At 49.5% G+C, this 17510-nt stretch overlaps 12 non-coding genes and 8 pseudogenes across 12 annotated transcripts; all 20 read left to right on the top strand.

The window, feature by feature from the left end:
• The first annotated feature begins 159 nt into the window (after positions 1 to 159).
• Positions 160 to 278, top strand: LOC126534235 (5S ribosomal RNA). The gene has a single exon (XR_007600288.1). It is a non-coding gene; the product is annotated as a 5S ribosomal RNA (ribosomal RNA).
• A 514-nt stretch (positions 279 to 792) lies between these two features.
• LOC126534241 (5S ribosomal RNA) lies at positions 793 to 911 on the top strand. The gene has a single exon (XR_007600291.1). It is a non-coding gene; the product is annotated as a 5S ribosomal RNA (ribosomal RNA).
• A 515-nt stretch (positions 912 to 1426) lies between these two features.
• Positions 1427 to 1545, top strand: LOC126534249 (5S ribosomal RNA). Its single transcript, XR_007600293.1, has one exon. It is a non-coding gene; the product is annotated as a 5S ribosomal RNA (ribosomal RNA).
• Positions 1546 to 2060: 515 nt separating this feature from the next.
• LOC126533793 (5S ribosomal RNA) lies at positions 2061 to 2179 on the top strand. Its single transcript, XR_007600097.1, has one exon. It is a non-coding gene; the product is annotated as a 5S ribosomal RNA (ribosomal RNA).
• Positions 2180 to 2693: 514 nt separating this feature from the next.
• LOC126533799 (5S ribosomal RNA) lies at positions 2694 to 2812 on the top strand. Its single transcript, XR_007600098.1, has one exon. It is a non-coding gene; the product is annotated as a 5S ribosomal RNA (ribosomal RNA).
• Positions 2813 to 8298: 5486 nt separating this feature from the next.
• LOC126533465 (5S ribosomal RNA) lies at positions 8299 to 8417 on the top strand (annotated as a pseudogene).
• A 516-nt stretch (positions 8418 to 8933) lies between these two features.
• LOC126533755 (5S ribosomal RNA) lies at positions 8934 to 9051 on the top strand (annotated as a pseudogene).
• A 515-nt stretch (positions 9052 to 9566) lies between these two features.
• Positions 9567 to 9685, top strand: LOC126533707 (5S ribosomal RNA). The gene has a single exon (XR_007600072.1). It is a non-coding gene; the product is annotated as a 5S ribosomal RNA (ribosomal RNA).
• A 515-nt stretch (positions 9686 to 10200) lies between these two features.
• On the top strand, positions 10201 to 10319 carry LOC126533702 (5S ribosomal RNA). The gene has a single exon (XR_007600071.1). It is a non-coding gene; the product is annotated as a 5S ribosomal RNA (ribosomal RNA).
• Positions 10320 to 10833: 514 nt separating this feature from the next.
• LOC126533402 (5S ribosomal RNA) lies at positions 10834 to 10952 on the top strand (annotated as a pseudogene).
• Positions 10953 to 11466: 514 nt separating this feature from the next.
• On the top strand, positions 11467 to 11584 carry LOC126533442 (5S ribosomal RNA; annotated as a pseudogene).
• A 516-nt stretch (positions 11585 to 12100) lies between these two features.
• LOC126533697 (5S ribosomal RNA) lies at positions 12101 to 12219 on the top strand. Its single transcript, XR_007600067.1, has one exon. It is a non-coding gene; the product is annotated as a 5S ribosomal RNA (ribosomal RNA).
• Positions 12220 to 12734: 515 nt separating this feature from the next.
• LOC126533693 (5S ribosomal RNA) lies at positions 12735 to 12853 on the top strand. Its single transcript, XR_007600066.1, has one exon. It is a non-coding gene; the product is annotated as a 5S ribosomal RNA (ribosomal RNA).
• Positions 12854 to 13368: 515 nt separating this feature from the next.
• Positions 13369 to 13487, top strand: LOC126533391 (5S ribosomal RNA; annotated as a pseudogene).
• Positions 13488 to 14001: 514 nt separating this feature from the next.
• Positions 14002 to 14119, top strand: LOC126533434 (5S ribosomal RNA; annotated as a pseudogene).
• Positions 14120 to 14635: 516 nt separating this feature from the next.
• On the top strand, positions 14636 to 14754 carry LOC126533679 (5S ribosomal RNA). Its single transcript, XR_007600054.1, has one exon. It is a non-coding gene; the product is annotated as a 5S ribosomal RNA (ribosomal RNA).
• A 516-nt stretch (positions 14755 to 15270) lies between these two features.
• On the top strand, positions 15271 to 15389 carry LOC126533672 (5S ribosomal RNA). The gene has a single exon (XR_007600051.1). It is a non-coding gene; the product is annotated as a 5S ribosomal RNA (ribosomal RNA).
• Positions 15390 to 15903: 514 nt separating this feature from the next.
• LOC126533380 (5S ribosomal RNA) lies at positions 15904 to 16022 on the top strand (annotated as a pseudogene).
• A 514-nt stretch (positions 16023 to 16536) lies between these two features.
• On the top strand, positions 16537 to 16654 carry LOC126533423 (5S ribosomal RNA; annotated as a pseudogene).
• A 515-nt stretch (positions 16655 to 17169) lies between these two features.
• Positions 17170 to 17288, top strand: LOC126533667 (5S ribosomal RNA). The gene has a single exon (XR_007600050.1). It is a non-coding gene; the product is annotated as a 5S ribosomal RNA (ribosomal RNA).
• Positions 17289 to 17510: the final 222 nt, after the last annotated feature.

Here is a 17510-nt window from a genome sequence, read left to right as displayed (position 1 = left end):
GCTCGACTCGGCAGCGACTAACCACAACAAACGGAGCAATCCACGTACACGACGTGTGCCTGTACTGTCAACGGAAAGACAGTGCCGCGTGCGTGCTGTAGCAATACGTTGCGAATGCACATAGCACGATACAGGTGCAGTCGTAAACATAGCATCCCTGCCATCGGCCATACCATGCTGAATACGCCGGTTCTCGTCCGATCCCCGAAGCTAAGCAGCATTGGGCTCGGTCAGTACTTGGGAGGGAGACCACCTGGGAACACCGAGTGCTGATGGCACCCTTCTTTTTGCTTTTTTTTTTATTGCGTGCTTCTGTGACTTACTTTTTTTTCTTTTTTTTACACTCACGTGTGGTTGGTTTTATTTACTGTTACGTTCAACTGGCGCAGCCTACTGGTAGAGCCAACGTCGAAGTGCAAAAACAATATGCAAGCCGCTAGGCGATTGTACGCGCAGTGACGGTGGTAACCGGTATAAGTAATGGTGCAAAATTTAGTCGCACAAACTGCTAACCGTTTACCTATTACACCCGTATCCAGCTCAGTGACAATCAATAACTTGGCTCATTACTAGCGCCAAACGTGGGCTGCAGCGGACGCACATCGTTGCGCTCGTCCTCTTGTTTTATTGCGAGCTCGACTCGGCAGCGACTAACCACAACAAACGGAGCAATCCACGTACACGACGTGTGCCTGTACTGTCAACGGAAAGACAGTGCCGCGTGCGTGCTGTAGCAATACGTTGCGAATGCACATAGCACGATACAGGTGCAGTCGTAAACATAGCATCCCTGCCATCGGCCATACCATGCTGAATACGCCGGTTCTCGTCCGATCCCCGAAGCTAAGCAGCATTGGGCTCGGTCAGTACTTGGGAGGGAGACCACCTGGGAACACCGAGTGCTGATGGCACCCTTCTTTTTGCTTTTTTTTTTTATTGCGTGCTTCTGTGACTTAATTTTTTTTCTTTTTTTTACACTCACGTGTGGTTGGTTTTATTTACTGTTACGTTCAACTGGCGCAGCCTACTGGTAGAGCCAACGTCGAAGTGCAAAAACAATATGCAAGCCGCTAGGCGATTGTACGCGCAGTGACGGTGGTAACCGGTATAAGTAATGGTGCAAAATTTAGTCGCACAAACTGCTAACCGTTTACCTATTACACCCGTATCCAGCTCAGTGACAATCAATAACTTGGCTCATTACTAGCGCCAAACGTGGGCTGCAGCGGACGCACATCGTTGCGCTCGTCCTCTTGTTTTATTGCGAGCTCGACTCGGCAGCGACTAACCACAACAAACGGAGCAATCCACGTACACGACGTGTGCCTGTACTGTCAACGGAAAGACAGTGCCGCGTGCGTGCTGTAGCAATACGTTGCGAATGCACATAGCACGATACAGGTGCAGTCGTAAACATAGCATCCCTGCCATCGGCCATACCATGCTGAATACGCCGGTTCTCGTCCGATCCCCGAAGCTAAGCAGCATTGGGCTCGGTCAGTACTTGGGAGGGAGACCACCTGGGAACACCGAGTGCTGATGGCACCCTTCTTTTTGCTTTTTTTTTTTATTGCGTGCTTCTGTGACTTAATTTTTTTTCTTTTTTTTACACTCACGTGTGGTTGGTTTTATTTACTGTTACGTTCAACTGGCGCAGCCTACTGGTAGAGCCAACGTCGAAGTGCAAAAACAATATGCAAGCCGCTAGGCGATTGTACGCGCAGTGACGGTGGTAACCGGTATAAGTAATGGTGCAAAATTTAGTCGCACAAACTGCTAACCGTTTACTTATTACACCCGTATCCAGCTCAGTGACAATCAATAACTTGGCTCATTACTAGCGCCAAACGTGGGCTGCAGCGGACGCACATCGTTGCGCTCGTCCTCTTGTTTTATTGCGAGCTCGACTCGGCAGCGACTAACCACAACAAACGGAGCAATCCACGTACACGACGTGTGCCTGTACTGTCAACGGAAAGACAGTGCCGCGTGCGTGCTGTAGCAATACGTTGCGAATGCACATAGCACGATACAGGTGCAGTCGTAAACATAGCATCCCTGCCATCGGCCATACCATGCTGAATACGCCGGTTCTCGTCCGATCCCCGAAGCTAAGCAGCATTGGGCTCGGTCAGTACTTGGGAGGGAGACCACCTGGGAACACCGAGTGCTGATGGCACCCTTCTTTTTGCTTTTTTTTTTATTGCGTGCTTCTGTGACTTACTTTTTTTTCTTTTTTTTACACTCACGTGTGGTTGGTTTTATTTACTGTTACGTTCAACTGGCGCAGCCTACTGGTAGAGCCAACGTCGAAGTGCAAAAACAATATGCAAGCCGCTAGGCGATTGTACGCGCAGTGACGGTGGTAACCGGTATAAGTAATGGTGCAAAATTTAGTCGCACAAACTGCTAACCGTTTACCTATTACACCCGTATCCAGCTCAGTGACAATCAATAACTTGGCTCATTACTAGCGCCAAACGTGGGCTGCAGCGGACGCACATCGTTGCGCTCGTCCTCTTGTTTTATTGCGAGCTCGACTCGGCAGCGACTAACCACAACAAACGGAGCAATCCACGTACACGACGTGTGCCTGTACTGTCAACGGAAAGACAGTGCCGCGTGCGTGCTGTAGCAATACGTTGCGAATGCACATAGCACGATACAGGTGCAGTCGTAAACATAGCATCCCTGCCATCGGCCATACCATGCTGAATACGCCGGTTCTCGTCCGATCCCCGAAGCTAAGCAGCATTGGGCTCGGTCAGTACTTGGGAGGGAGACCACCTGGGAACACCGAGTGCTGATGGCACCCTTCTTTTTGCTTTTTTTTTTTATTGCGTGCTTCTGTGACTTAATTTTTTTTCTTTTTTTTACACTCACGTGTGGTTGGTTTTATTTACTGTTACGTTCAACTGGCGCAGCCTACTGGTAGAGCCAACGTCGAAGTGCAAAAACAATATGCAAGCCGCTAGGCGATTGTACGCGCAGTGACGGTGGTAACCGGTATAAGTAATGGTGCAAAATTTAGTCGCACAAACTGCTAACCGTTTACCTATTACACCCGTATCCAGCTCAGTGACAATCAATAACTTGGCTCATTACTAGCGCCAAACGTGGGCTGCAGCGGACGCACATCGTTGCGCTCGTCCTCTTGTTTTATTGCGAGCTCGACTCGGCAGCGACTAACCACAACAAACGGAGCAATCCACGTACACGACGTGTGCCTGTACTGTCAACGGAAAGACAGTGCCGCGTGCGTGCTGTAGCAATACGTTGCGAATGCACATAGCACGATACAGGTGCAGTCGTAAACATAGCATCCCTGCCATCGGCCATACCATGCTCGGGATTCCACTTCCGGCCACCGAGCGTGACGGACGTGTAAATCATGGGCTCCGTAGGAGCGGCTTCAGCGGCCCAGACGGGCCGCGGTACCAGGATTTCTGCCTCGGACGACGAGTATCAAGTTGTTTTGCCTAGTCTGCCAACAGGGCGTTTTGTTTTGAATACCGTTTTTCTACACTGTGATATCAGGGCCCGCCCATACCGGGTGGAAGATTTTCGCGACGCGCTCGCCCAGTTATCGCTCCTGCCGGAAGTGGCTGCTCTCGGGGCCTACCGTATGAGCCATGTGTGGGCCGTGACCTTCAAGGACAGCGACGCGGTGAAAAAGATCGTCAGCGTTGGAGAGCTGCAGGTCAAGAAGGGCCGGTGTCTCGTCATCGACCCCGCCAACCAGGACGTACGCCTGAAAGTGCATTGGCTGCTGCCCAGCGTTCCTGACGAGGACGTACGTTTTGCCTTCGCGCCGTTTGGAAAGGTCACCGACGTAGTCCGCGAGCGCTGGCGGGTTCACGGCGTGACTGATAAGAACTCAACAACAAGGCTGGTTACGCTGAAGTTGAAGCCGGGCGTAAAGCTCGACGACCTTCCGCATCAGGTGAGCGTCGCCGGGGAACTGGCTCTCGTGGTTGTGCCGGGCAGAGCTCCTCTCTGCCTACGCTGCCGCGGCACGGGCCACATTCGTCGCGAGTGCCGCATTCCACGGTGTGGTGCCTGCCGACGCTTCGGTCATGAGGACAGCCAGTGCGAGCGCACGTACGCTAGCGTCACCGGACCCGTGGGCAATGAGGACAACTCCGCCCTACTCATGGACGAGGCGGACATGGAGGACACGTCGACCGCGGCGGGTGAAGCAGCTGACGTCGTGGCAAAGCCGGCGGTGCGGCTTGAACAGGAGGAGAAACAAGTCGCTCAGGCTGTCTTCACAGGACACCAACAAGCGACTGCAGAGGGCACCGCGGCCATGCCGAATGCTGAAGAGAAAACCCCACCTGATGCGGAGGTGACCTCCTCCCTCGTTGAACCTGAAGGCATGGACACCCTCACAGGCCCATCTACCCAACCGACGGGAAAACGGCCCCACAACCAGACCGTTAGCCGGACGGCGAAACAGGACGGCAGCGGCGGCGACGAGCCACCGCCCAAAGCGACAGGTATAAGGAGGTCGACCTTGAAGCTTCGGCCGAACGTTACGGTCGATCCACGGCAGGCGGGTAAACCGCCTCCGTAATTCCGTGCTGTCTAATTCGAGTGGGGTTGGGGGGTTGGTGAGTGCAATGGCCGTCATCCTGAGCGCTAGTTTTTCAGAACCTTGCCAGGAAGGGGGGCCCAAGTTGCACTTGAGTGCCCTTTCCGGAAGGTCGAGCGGCGTCTCCTTTAGAGGCATTCCACGTGGTTGCCGGCGCACCTTCATGAGCGCTCATACTTGTGTAATTGTGATGGGCACCATTCTACCGTGTAGTCATGGCGGTTAATTTCGAAGGAATGCTACGTGTAGCAACGTTAAATGTACGAGGGCTCAGTGCAAGAAGACGGCAATGTCAGCTAAGTCGACTCCTCTTGGATAATGACTTACATATAGTAGGAATCCAAGAAACGAAAATTGAGAGCCAAGAGCTAACCGACAGAATGGTGTCCAATTTTAGAGCGCACTTTGACGTGTGCGTTTGTCATGCGGTTGGTGGATCAGGCGGCTGCGCTATATTCCTAAGAAATAATTTTGGCATTTGTATGCAGTCAGTGTTTTCGTGTGAAACTGGGCGCCTCTTAGTGGCTGATTTCTGTTTTGAGGATGTGGATTACCGTGCTATTTGTATCTATGCGCCGAATATTGAAACGGACCGTCGATCTTTCTTTGAGCGTCTTGAAGCGTACGTAAACTGTTACAAGGTCGTAATACTGCTGGGTGATTTTAACTGTGTTTGCTATGCTGAAGACCGAGCAAAATGTTCACGCATTCGTGATAAGAGTGCCGAATTTCTTAACGCAGTGGTGCATGATTATGACCTGGAAGATGTGGGTAGTGTTTTTGCCAGCGGTACTCGCCCGCGTTTTACCCACTTCCAACGTGACAGCCACGCTCGATTAGATAGATTATACGTGTCAGCCGAACTAGTGCCCTTATGTTGCGAATATGATGTGCAAGCTGTAGCATACAGTGATCACTGCTTGGTAACTGCCACGTTCGGGAAAAGACAGAGCAAACGGCCCTTTAACTGGGATCTCTGGAAAATGAATGCGCAGTTGTTGAATGACGATCCTTTTGTCGATGCTGTAGCGAAGGAACTAGAAAACCTGACTTCAGCCAAGCCATTAAGCTTTGCCATTCAATGGGAAGAATTTAAACAGAAAGTAAAAACAATGGCCATTGAAAGAAGCAGTGTCATTCGACACAACCTGAAACAAGCAGAAACAAAGCTTCGCCAGCAACTGCAATTTTTTATTAGCGTGGAAAGTGTCGAGCCTGGTGTGTATGTTAACGAATTAAAGGAAGTGAGAACTGAACTAGAAAGGATAGATACAGAAAAATACAGAGCAGCACTTGTGAGATCAAGGTCTGAGAAGTTGTGGGCGGGAGAAACTCCAACGAAACGAGCTTTATCAGACGAGAAAAAGTACGCTTGTCGGAAAGAAATCCGCCAGCTAGCTAAAGGCAATCACATTACATCCGACAAAAATGACATCAAGCAAGGGATCGCCGATCACTTTAAAGATATTTTAGCTCATCCGCGGAATCCTAAATGCAACTACCAGAATGAATTTCTCTCGCTGATGCCAAAGCTCGATGAAGAAGTCAGGACACGGCTAGAACTGCCAATTAGCCTGAGTGAGATAGAGTGCGCAATAGACGAGTTAACCATCGGTAAAGCACCTGGGCCAGATGGCTTGGGGGCCACTTTCTATAAAACCTTCAAGTCTGCATTGGCCCCTGTTCTTCACGAAGTTATCAGCGAAGCGTATGAGCGAAAAAGATTGCCCTTGTCATTCACAACCTCGCATATCGTGCTAATTCCGAAGAGTGATGACGAGGAAAAACTTTTGTTGCCAGGGTCATATCGTCCGATAACTCTAGCCAATGTCGACTATAAAATATTCACGAAAGCTTTGGCCAAACGACTGCAAAGTGTAATTAAGACATTGGTAGGGCCGCACCAGACTTGTGGCATTAAAGGCCGCAGCATTGCAACGAATGTACACACGGCTCGAAGTGTGCTTGAGTGCTGCGATGTGATTGGCGATCACGTCGCGATGATGCAGATCGATTTGGCAAAGGCTTTCGACCTCGTCTCGCACAAGGCTTTGTTCTCCATGCTGGAACATGCGAACGTTGGCAAAGTCATAACGGAAGGCGTCATGATGGCGTACAGAGAATGCTTAACGCGCATCATTGTTAATGGGGAGCTCACCGATAGCTTTCCCGTGCTCTCGTCGGTGCGGCAAGGATGCCCGCTGTCTCCCCTTCTATTTGCTGCTTATCTCGAACCACTCTGTTTGGCGATCAGAAATAACGAGCGCATAGCAGGCTATCGGCTGCAGGCAGCACACGTTAAAATTTTGGCATATGCCGACGATATCGCGATTTTCTGCACAACCAAAGCGAGCATTAAGGAGGCAACGACTGTGGTTGAAAAATTTTGTGACTCAACTGCAGCCCAGATAAACTGGGATAAGAGTTACGGCTTCTGGCATGGTAGTTGGGAAGACACGCCGGAGACCTTTTATCGACTGAAGTGGTCGACGTTACCAACCCAATACTTGGGTGTGCCTCTCGGAAATTACCGTGAACCTGAATCGTACTGGCTAGATCAAGTGTCGAAAGCAAAGGAAAAGGCCGACGGGTGGAGAGGAAAACAATTGTCAATGTTTTCTAGAGCCACTGTTTGCAACCTTTTTTTAGTTTCTAAGATATGGTACGTTATGAATGTGTTGTGTGCTGCGAGGGTAAGCGTACAAAAAGTTCACCGTGTTTTCGCCATTTTCATTTGGGCCTCCACCTGGGAGAGGATGAGTCGAATGAACTTGTTCCTCCCGGTCAAGAAAGGTGGGCTTGGTTTAGCTCATTTGTTTCTGCGACAAGTCGTCTCACGCTTTGTGTTTTTACGGGATCAAAACGATCCTTTTCTCCGGACAGTGATACAGGTACGGCTGTGTAGACAACTTCCAGGATTCATTGTTTCGACTGTTCATAATATGCCAGGAGCAGTGACTGGTTACCTACGTGAAGTGGTGTGTTCATATAAGATGTTGAACGTACGTTTTTCACAGCAATACCTGTCTACCGTTACCAAGAAAAAACTATACAGAGATCTCGTGGACGCGATGTTCCCTCCACCTTTGTACCGTTCTCCGCAACGTGGAGGCCCAGGACAAGACGTTTTAAAGAGGGTGAAAAAAATGCCAATACGGCCGTCAGCTAAATCTTTTTTCTTCAAATTGCACACAAACACACTTCCCGTTAAGACCTGGCTTCATGAGAAGGGTATTTTCATCCCCTGGAGCACCGACTGCTTATTATGTAAAAAACCGGAAACAATAGAACATGCATTCTTAGATTGCTGGGACGCCATATTTCACTGGGATGTTCTGCAGAGAACATTGAAAAAACAGTTACCCCTGGACCCATATGGAATACGCTTCTTACCGTTTGATAACGCCGAGGACGTCCCGTATGACCTTATTATGATCCTGAGCCTCCACGCTATGTGGAAAACTAGATTGCAATTTCAAAACGGAGACATTGTTGGTCGATCGGCTCGGGAAAACTTCATTGAGAGTGTTGTGTGTGTAAGAGATGCGTTCAAAGCGCTGCCTGATCCACCACAATGGATCTCCTTATTTGAAGAATTAGCGTTGTTAAAAAGATTTTAATACCGTGTTGGCCAAAGTGTGGTCCACACGTTTTATCTTTGTAAACCTTGATTGAGTACGTCGAAGTCGGCAATAAAGAAAAAAAAAATCGGCCATACCATGCTGAATACGCCGGTTCTCGTCCGATCCCCGAAGCTAAGCAGCATTGGGCTCGGTCAGTACTTGGGAGGGAGACCACCTGGGAACACCGAGTGCTGATGGCACCCTTCTTTTTGCTTTTTTTTTTTTATTGCGTGCTTCTGTGACTTAATTTTTTTTCTTTTTTTTACACTCACGTGTGGTTGGTTTTATTTACTGTTACGTTCAACTGGCGCAGCCTACTGGTAGAGCCAACGTCGAAGTGCAAAAACAATATGCAAGCCGCTAGGCGATTGTACGCGCAGTGACGGTGGTAACCGGAATAAGTAATGGTGCAAAATTTAGTCGCACAAACTGCTAACCGTTTACCTATTACACCCGTATCCAGCTCAGTGACAATCAATAACTTGGCTCATTACTAGCGCCAAACGTGGGCTGCAGCGGACGCACATCGTTGCGCTCGTCCTCTTGTTTTATTGCGAGCTCGACTCGGCAGCGACTAACCACAACAAACGGAGCAATCCACGTACACGACGTGTGCCTGTACTGTCAACGGAAAGACAGTGCCGCGTGCGTGCTGTAGCAATACGTTGCGAATGCACATAGCACGATACAGGTGCAGTCGTAAACATAGCATCCCTGCCATCGGCCATACCATGCTGAATACGCCGGTTCTCGTCCGATCCCCGAAGCTAAGCAGCATTGGGCTCGGTCAGTATTGGGAGGGAGACCACCTGGGAACACCGAGTGCTGATGGCACCCTTCTTTTTGCTTTTTTTTTTTATTGCGTGCTTCTGTGACTTAATTTTTTTTCTTTTTTTTACACTCACGTGTGGTTGGTTTTATTTACTGTTACGTTCAACTGGCGCAGCCTACTGGTAGAGCCAACGTCGAAGTGCAAAAACAATATGCAAGCCGCTAGGCGATTGTACGCGCAGTGACGGTGGTAACCGGTATAAGTAATGGTGCAAAATTTAGTCGCACAAACTGCTAACCGTTTACCTATTACACCCGTATCCAGCTCAGTGACAATCAATAACTTGGCTCATTACTAGCGCCAAACGTGGGCTGCAGCGGACGCACATCGTTGCGCTCGTCCTCTTGTTTTATTGCGAGCTCGACTCGGCAGCGACTAACCACAACAAACGGAGCAATCCACGTACACGACGTGTGCCTGTACTGTCAACGGAAAGACAGTGCCGCGTGCGTGCTGTAGCAATACGTTGCGAATGCACATAGCACGATACAGGTGCAGTCGTAAACATAGCATCCCTGCCATCGGCCATACCATGCTGAATACGCCGGTTCTCGTCCGATCCCCGAAGCTAAGCAGCATTGGGCTCGGTCAGTACTTGGGAGGGAGACCACCTGGGAACACCGAGTGCTGATGGCACCCTTCTTTTTGCTTTTTTTTTTTATTGCGTGCTTCTGTGACTTAATTTTTTTTCTTTTTTTTACACTCACGTGTGGTTGGTTTTATTTACTGTTACGTTCAACTGGCGCAGCCTACTGGTAGAGCCAACGTCGAAGTGCAAAAACAATATGCAAGCCGCTAGGCGATTGTACGCGCAGTGACGGTAGTAACCGGTATAAGTAATGGTGCAAAATTTAGTCGCACAAACTGCTAACCGTTTACCTATTACACCCGTATCCAGCTCAGTGACAATCAATAACTTGGCTCATTACTAGCGCCAAACGTGGGCTGCAGCGGACGCACATCGTTGCGCTCGTCCTCTTGTTTTATTGCGAGCTCGACTCGGCAGCGACTAACCACAACAAACGGAGCAATCCACGTACACGACGTGTGCCTGTACTGTCAACGGAAAGACAGTGCCGCGTGCGTGCTGTAGCAATACGTTGCGAATGCACATAGCACGATACAGGTGCAGTCGTAAACATAGCATCCCTGCCATCGGCCATACCATGCTGAATACGCCGGTTCTCGTCCGATCCCCGAAGCTAAGCAGCATTGGGCTCGGTCAGTACTTGGGAGGGAGACCACCTGGGAACACCGAGTGCTGATGGCACCCTTCTTTTTGCTTTTTTTTTTATTGCGTGCTTCTGTGACTTAATTTTTTTTCTTTTTTTTACACTCACGTGTGGTTGGTTTTATTTACTGTTACGTTCAACTGGCGCAGCCTACTGGTAGAGCCAACGTCGAAGTGCAAAAACAATATGCAAGCCGCTAGGCGATTGTACGCGCAGTGACGGTGGTAACCGGTATAAGTAATGGTGCAAAATTTAGTCGCACAAACTGCTAACCGTTTACCTATTACACCCGTATCCAGCTCAGTGACAATCAATAACTTGGCTCATTACTAGCGCCAAACGTGGGCTGCAGCGGACGCACATCGTTGCGCTCGTCCTCTTGTTTTATTGCGAGCTCGACTCGGCAGAGACTAACCACAACAAACGGAGCAATCCACGTACACGACGTGTGCCTGTACTGTCAACGGAAAGACAGTGCCGCGTGCGTGCTGTAGCAATACGTTGCGAATGCACATAGCACGATACAGGTGCAGTCGTAAACATAGCATCCCTGCCATCGGCCATACCATGCTGAATACGCCGGTTCTCGTCCGATCCACGAAGCTAAGCAGCATTGGGCTCGGTCAGTACTTGGGAGGGAGACCACCTGGGAACACCGAGTGCTGATGGCACCCTTCTTTTTGCTTTTTTTTTTATTGCGTGCTTCTGTGACTTAATTTTTTTTCTTTTTTTTACACTCACGTGTGGTTGGTTTTATTTACTGTTACGTTCAACTGGCGCAGCCTACTGGTAGAGCCAACGTCGAAGTGCAAAAACAATATGCAAGCCGCTAGGCGATTGTACGCGCAGTGACGGTGGTAACCGGTATAAGTAATGGTGCAAAATTTAGTCGCACAAACTGCTAACCGTTTACCTATTACACCCGTATCCAGCTCAGTGACAATCAATAGCTTGGCTCATTACTAGCGCCAAACGTGGGCTGCAGCGGACGCACATCGTTGCGCTCGTCCTCTTGTTTTATTGCGAGCTCGACTCGGCAGCGACTAACCACAACAAACGGAGCAATCCACGTACACGACGTGTGCCTGTACTGTCAACGGAAAGACAGTGCCGCGTGCGTGCTGTAGCAATACGTTGCGAATGCACATAGCACGATACAGGTGCAGTCGTAAACATAGCATCCCTGCCATCGGCCATACCATGCTGAATACGCCGGTTCTCTTCCGATCCCCGAAGCTAAGCAACATTGGGCTCGGTCAGTATTGGGAGGGAGACCACCTGGGAACACCGAGTGCTGATGGCACCCTTCTTTTTGCTTTTTTTTTTTTATTGCGTGCTTCTGTGACTTAATTTTTTTTCTTTTTTTTACACTCACGTGTGGTTGGTTTTATTTACTGTTACGTTCAACTGGCGCAGCCTACTGGTAGAGCCAACGTCGAAGTGCAAAAACAATATGCAAGCCGCTAGGCGATTGTACGCGCAGTGACGGTGGTAACCGGTATAAGTAATGGTGCAAAATTTAGTCGCACAAACTGCTAACCGTTTACCTATTACACCCGTATCCAGCTCAGTGACAATCAATAACTTGGCTCATTACTAGCGCCAAACGTGGGCTGCAGCGGACGCACATCGTTGCGCTCGTCCTCTTGTTTTATTGCGAGCTCGACTCGGCAGCGACTAACCACAACAAACGGAGCAATCCACGTACACGACGTGTGCCTGTACTGTCAACGGAAAGACAGTGCCGCGTGCGTGCTGTAGCAATACGTTGCGAATGCACATAGCACGATACAGGTGCAGTCGTAAACATAGCATCCCTGCCATCGGCCATACCATGCTGAATACGCCGGTTCTCGTCCGATCCCCGAAGCTAAGCAGCATTGGGCTCGGTCAGTACTTGGGAGGGAGACCACCTGGGAACACCGAGTGCTGATGGCACCCTTCTTTTTGCTTTTTTTTTTTATTGCGTGCTTCTGTGACTTAATTTTTTTTCTTTTTTTTACACTCACGTGTGGTTGGTTTTATTTACTGTTACGTTCAACTGGCGCAGCCTACTGGTAGAGCCAACGTCGAAGTGCAAAAACAATATGCAAGCCGCTAGGCGATTGTACGCGCAGTGACGGTAGTAACCGGTATAAGTAATGGTGCAAAATTTAGTCGCACAAACTGCTAACCGTTTACCTATTACACCCGTATCCAGCTCAGTGACAATCAATAACTTGGCTCATTACTAGCGCCAAACGTGGGCTGCAGCGGACGCACATCGTTGCGCTCGTCCTCTTGTTTTATTGCGAGCTCGACTCGGCAGCGACTAACCACAACAAACGGAGCAATCCACGTACACGACGTGTGCCTGTACTGTCAACGGAAAGACAGTGCCGCGTGCGTGCTGTAGCAATACGTTGCGAATGCACATAGCACGATACAGGTGCAGTCGTAAACATAGCATCCCTGCCATCGGCCATACCATGCTGAATACGCCGGTTCTCGTCCGATCCCCGAAGCTAAGCAGCATTGGGCTCGGTCAGTACTTGGGAGGGAGACCACCTGGGAACACCGAGTGCTGATGGCACCCTTCTTTTTGCTTTTTTTTTTTATTGCGTGCTTCTGTGACTTAATTTTTTTTCTTTTTTTTACACTCACGTGTGGTTGGTTTTATTTACTGTTACGTTCAACTGGCGCAGCCTACTGGTAGAGCCAACGTCGAAGTGCAAAAACAATATGCAAGCCGCTAGGCGATTGTACGCGCAGTGACGGTGGTAACCGGTATAAGTAATGGTGCAAAATTTAGTCGCACAAACTGCTAACCGTTTACCTATTACACCCGTATCCAGCTCAGTGACAATCAATAACTTGGCTCATTACTAGCGCCAAACGTGGGCTGCAGCGGACGCACATCGTTGCGCTCGTCCTCTTGTTTTATTGCGAGCTCGACTCGGCAGAGACTAACCACAACAAACGGAGCAATCCACGTACACGACGTGTGCCTGTACTGTCAACGGAAAGACAGTGCCGCGTGCGTGCTGTAGCAATACGTTGCGAATGCACATAGCACGATACAGGTGCAGTCGTAAACATAGCATCCCTGCCATCGGCCATACCATGCTGAATACGCCGGTTCTCGTCCGATCCACGAAGCTAAGCAGCATTGGGCTCGGTCAGTACTTGGGAGGGAGACCACCTGGGAACACCGAGTGCTGATGGCACCCTTCTTTTTGCTTTTTTTTTTATTGCGTGCTTCTGTGACTTAATTTTTTTTCTTTTTTTTACACTCACGTGTGGTTGGTTTTATTTACTGTTACGTTCAACTGGCGCAGCCTACTGGTAGAGCCAACGTCGAAGTGCAAAAACAATATGCAAGCCGCTAGGCGATTGTACGCGCAGTGACGGTGGTAACCGGTATAAGTAATGGTGCAAAATTTAGTCGCACAAACTGCTAACCGTTTACCTATTACACCCGTATCCAGCTCAGTGACAATCAATAGCTTGGCTCATTACTAGCGCCAAACGTGGGCTGCAGCGGACGCACATCGTTGCGCTCGTCCTCTTGTTTTATTGCGAGCTCGACTCGGCAGCGACTAACCACAACAAACGGAGCAATCCACGTACACGACGTGTGCCTGTACTGTCAACGGAAAGACAGTGCCGCGTGCGTGCTGTAGCAATACGTTGCGAATGCACATAGCACGATACAGGTGCAGTCGTAAACATAGCATCCCTGCCATCGGCCATACCATGCTGAATACGCCGGTTCTCTTCCGATCCCCGAAGCTAAGCAACATTGGGCTCGGTCAGTATTGGGAGGGAGACCACCTGGGAACACCGAGTGCTGATGGCACCCTTCTTTTTGCTTTTTTTTTTTTATTGCGTGCTTCTGTGACTTAATTTTTTTTCTTTTTTTTACACTCACGTGTGGTTGGCTTTATTTACTGTTACGTTCAACTGGCGCAGCCTACTGGTAGAGCCAACGTCGAAGTGCAAAAACAATATGCAAGCCGCTAGGCGATTGTACGCGCAGTGACGGTGGTAACCGGTATAAGTAATGGTGCAAAATTTAGTCGCACAAACTGCTAACCGTTTACCTATTACACCCGTATCCAGCTCAGTGACAATCAATAACTTGGCTCATTACTAGCGCCAAACGTGGGCTGCAGCGGACGCACATCGTTGCGCTCGTCCTCTTGTTTTATTGCGAGCTCGACTCGGCAGCGACTAACCACAACAAACGGAGCAATCCACGTACACGACGTGTGCCTGTACTGTCAACGGAAAGACAGTGCCGCGTGCGTGCTGTAGCAATACGTTGCGAATGCACATAGCACGATACAGGTGCAGTCGTAAACATAGCATCCCTGCCATCGGCCATACCATGCTGAATACGCCGGTTCTCGTCCGATCCCCGAAGCTAAGCAGCATTGGGCTCGGTCAGTACTTGGGAGGGAGACCACCTGGGAACACCGAGTGCTGATGGCACCCTTCTTTTTGCTTTTTTTTTGTTATTGCGTGCTTCTGTGACTTAATTTTTTTTCTTTTTTTTACACTCACGTGTGGTTGGTTTTATTTACTGTTACGTTCAACTGGCGCAGCCTACTGGTAGAGCCAACGTCGAAGTGCAAAAACAATATGCAAGCCGCTAGGCGATTGTACGCGCAGTGACGGTAGTAACCGGTATAAGTAATGGTGCAAAATTTAGTCGCACAAACTGCTAACCGTTTACCTATTACACCCGTATCCAGCTCAGTGACAATCAATAACTTGGCTCATTACTAGCGCCAAACGTGGGCTGCAGCGGACGCACATCGTTGCGCTCGTCCTCTTGTTTTATTGCGAGCTCGACTCGGCAGCGACTAACCACAACAAACGGAGCAATCCACGTACACGACGTGTGCCTGTACTGTCAACGGAAAGACAGTGCCGCGTGCGTGCTGTAGCAATACGTTGCGAATGCACATAGCACGATACAGGTGCAGTCGTAAACATAGCATCCCTGCCATCGGCCATACCATGCTGAATACGCCGGTTCTCGTCCGATCCCCGAAGCTAAGCAGCATTGGGCTCGGTCAGTACTTGGGAGGGAGACCACCTGGGAACACCGAGTGCTGATGGCACCCTTCTTTTTGCTTTTTTTTTTATTGCGTGCTTCTGTGACTTAATTTTTTTTCTTTTTTTTACACTCACGTGTGGTTGGTTTTATTTACTGTTACGTTCAACTGGCGCAGCCTACTGGTAGAGCCAACGTCGAAGTGCAAAAACAATATGCAAGCCGCTAGGCGATTGTACGCGCAGTGACGGTGGTAACCGGTATAAGTAATGGTGCAAAATTTAGTCGCACAAACTGCTAACCGTTTACCTATTACACCCGTATCCAGCTCAGTGACAATCAATAACTTGGCTCATTACTAGCGCCAAACGTGGGCTGCAGCGGACGCACATCGTTGCGCTCGTCCTCTTGTTTTATTGCGAGCTCGACTCGGCAGAGACTAACCACAACAAACGGAGCAATCCACGTACACGACGTGTGCCTGTACTGTCAACGGAAAGACAGTGCCGCGTGCGTGCTGTAGCAATACGTTGCGAATGCACATAGCACGATACAGGTGCAGTCGTAAACATAGCATCCCTGCCATCGGCCATACCATGCTGAATACGCCGGTTCTCGTCCGATCCACGAAGCTAAGCAGCATTGGGCTCGGTCAGTACTTGGGAGGGAGACCACCTGGGAACACCGAGTGCTGATGGCACCCTTCTTTTTGCTTTTTTTTTTATTGCGTGCTTCTGTGACTTAATTTTTTTTCTTTTTTTTACACTCACGTGTGGTTGGTTTTATTTACTGTTACGTTCAACTGGCGCAGCCTACTGGTAGAGCCAACGTCGAAGTGCAAAAACAATATGCAAGCCGCTAGGCGATTGTACGCGCAGTGACGGTGGTAACCGGTATAAGTAATGGTGCAAAATTTAGTCGCACAAACTGCTAACCGTTTACCTATTACACCCGTATCCAGCTCAGTGACAATCAATAGCTTGGCTCATTACTAGCGCCAAACGTGGGCTGCAGCGGACGCACATCGTTGCGCTCGTCCTCTTGTTTTATTGCGAGCTCGACTCGGCAGCGACTAACCACAACAAACGGAGCAATCCACGTACACGACGTGTGCCTGTACTGTCAACGGAAAGACAGTGCCGCGTGCGTGCTGTAGCAATACGTTGCGAATGCACATAGCACGATACAGGTGCAGTCGTAAACATAGCATCCCTGCCATCGGCCATACCATGCTGAATACGCCGGTTCTCTTCCGATCCCCGAAGCTAAGCAACATTGGGCTCGGTCAGTATTGGGAGGGAGACCACCTGGGAACACCGAGTGCTGATGGCACCCTTCTTTTTGCTTTTTTTTTTTATTGCGTGCTTCTGTGACTTAATTTTTTTTCTTTTTTTTACACTCACGTGTGGTTGGTTTTATTTACTGTTACGTTCAACTGGCGCAGCCTACTGGTAGAGCCAACGTCGAAGTGCAAAAACAATATGCAAGCCGCTAGGCGATTGTACGCGCAGTGACGGTGGTAACCGGTATAAGTAATGGTGCAAAATTTAGTCGCACAAACTGCTAACCGTTTACCTATTACACCCGTATCCAGCTCAGTGACAATCAATAACTTGGCTCATTACTAGCGCCAAACGTGGGCTGCAGCGGACGCACATCGTTGCGCTCGTCCTCTTGTTTTATTGCGAGCTCGACTCGGCAGCGACTAACCACAACAAACGGAGCAATCCACGTACACGACGTGTGCCTGTACTGTCAACGGAAAGACAGTGCCGCGTGCGTGCTGTAGCAATACGTTGCGAATGCACATAGCACGATACAGGTGCAGTCGTAAACATAGCATCCCTGCCATCGGCCATACCATGCTGAATACGCCGGTTCTCGTCCGATCCCCGAAGCTAAGCAGCATTGGGCTCGGTCAGTACTTGGGAGGGAGACCACCTGGGAACACCGAGTGCTGATGGCACCCTTCTTTTTGCTTTTTTTTTTTATTGCGTGCTTCTGTGACTTAATTTTTTTTCTTTTTTTTACACTCACGTGTGGTTGGTTTTATTTACTGTTACGTTCAACTGGCGCAGCCTACTGGTAGAGCCAACGTCGAAGTGCAAAAACAATATGCAAGCCGCTAGGCGATTGTACGCGCAGTGACGGTAGTAACCGGTATAAGTAATGGTGCAAAATTTAGTCG

Source organism: Dermacentor andersoni, chromosome 4 (assembly GCF_023375885.2).
Source record: "Dermacentor andersoni chromosome 4, qqDerAnde1_hic_scaffold, whole genome shotgun sequence".
Lineage (NCBI taxonomy): Eukaryota > Metazoa > Arthropoda > Arachnida > Ixodida > Ixodidae > Dermacentor > Dermacentor andersoni.
Note: the sequence above shows the minus strand (reverse complement) of the source record. Positions and strands in the feature narration are given on the sequence as shown.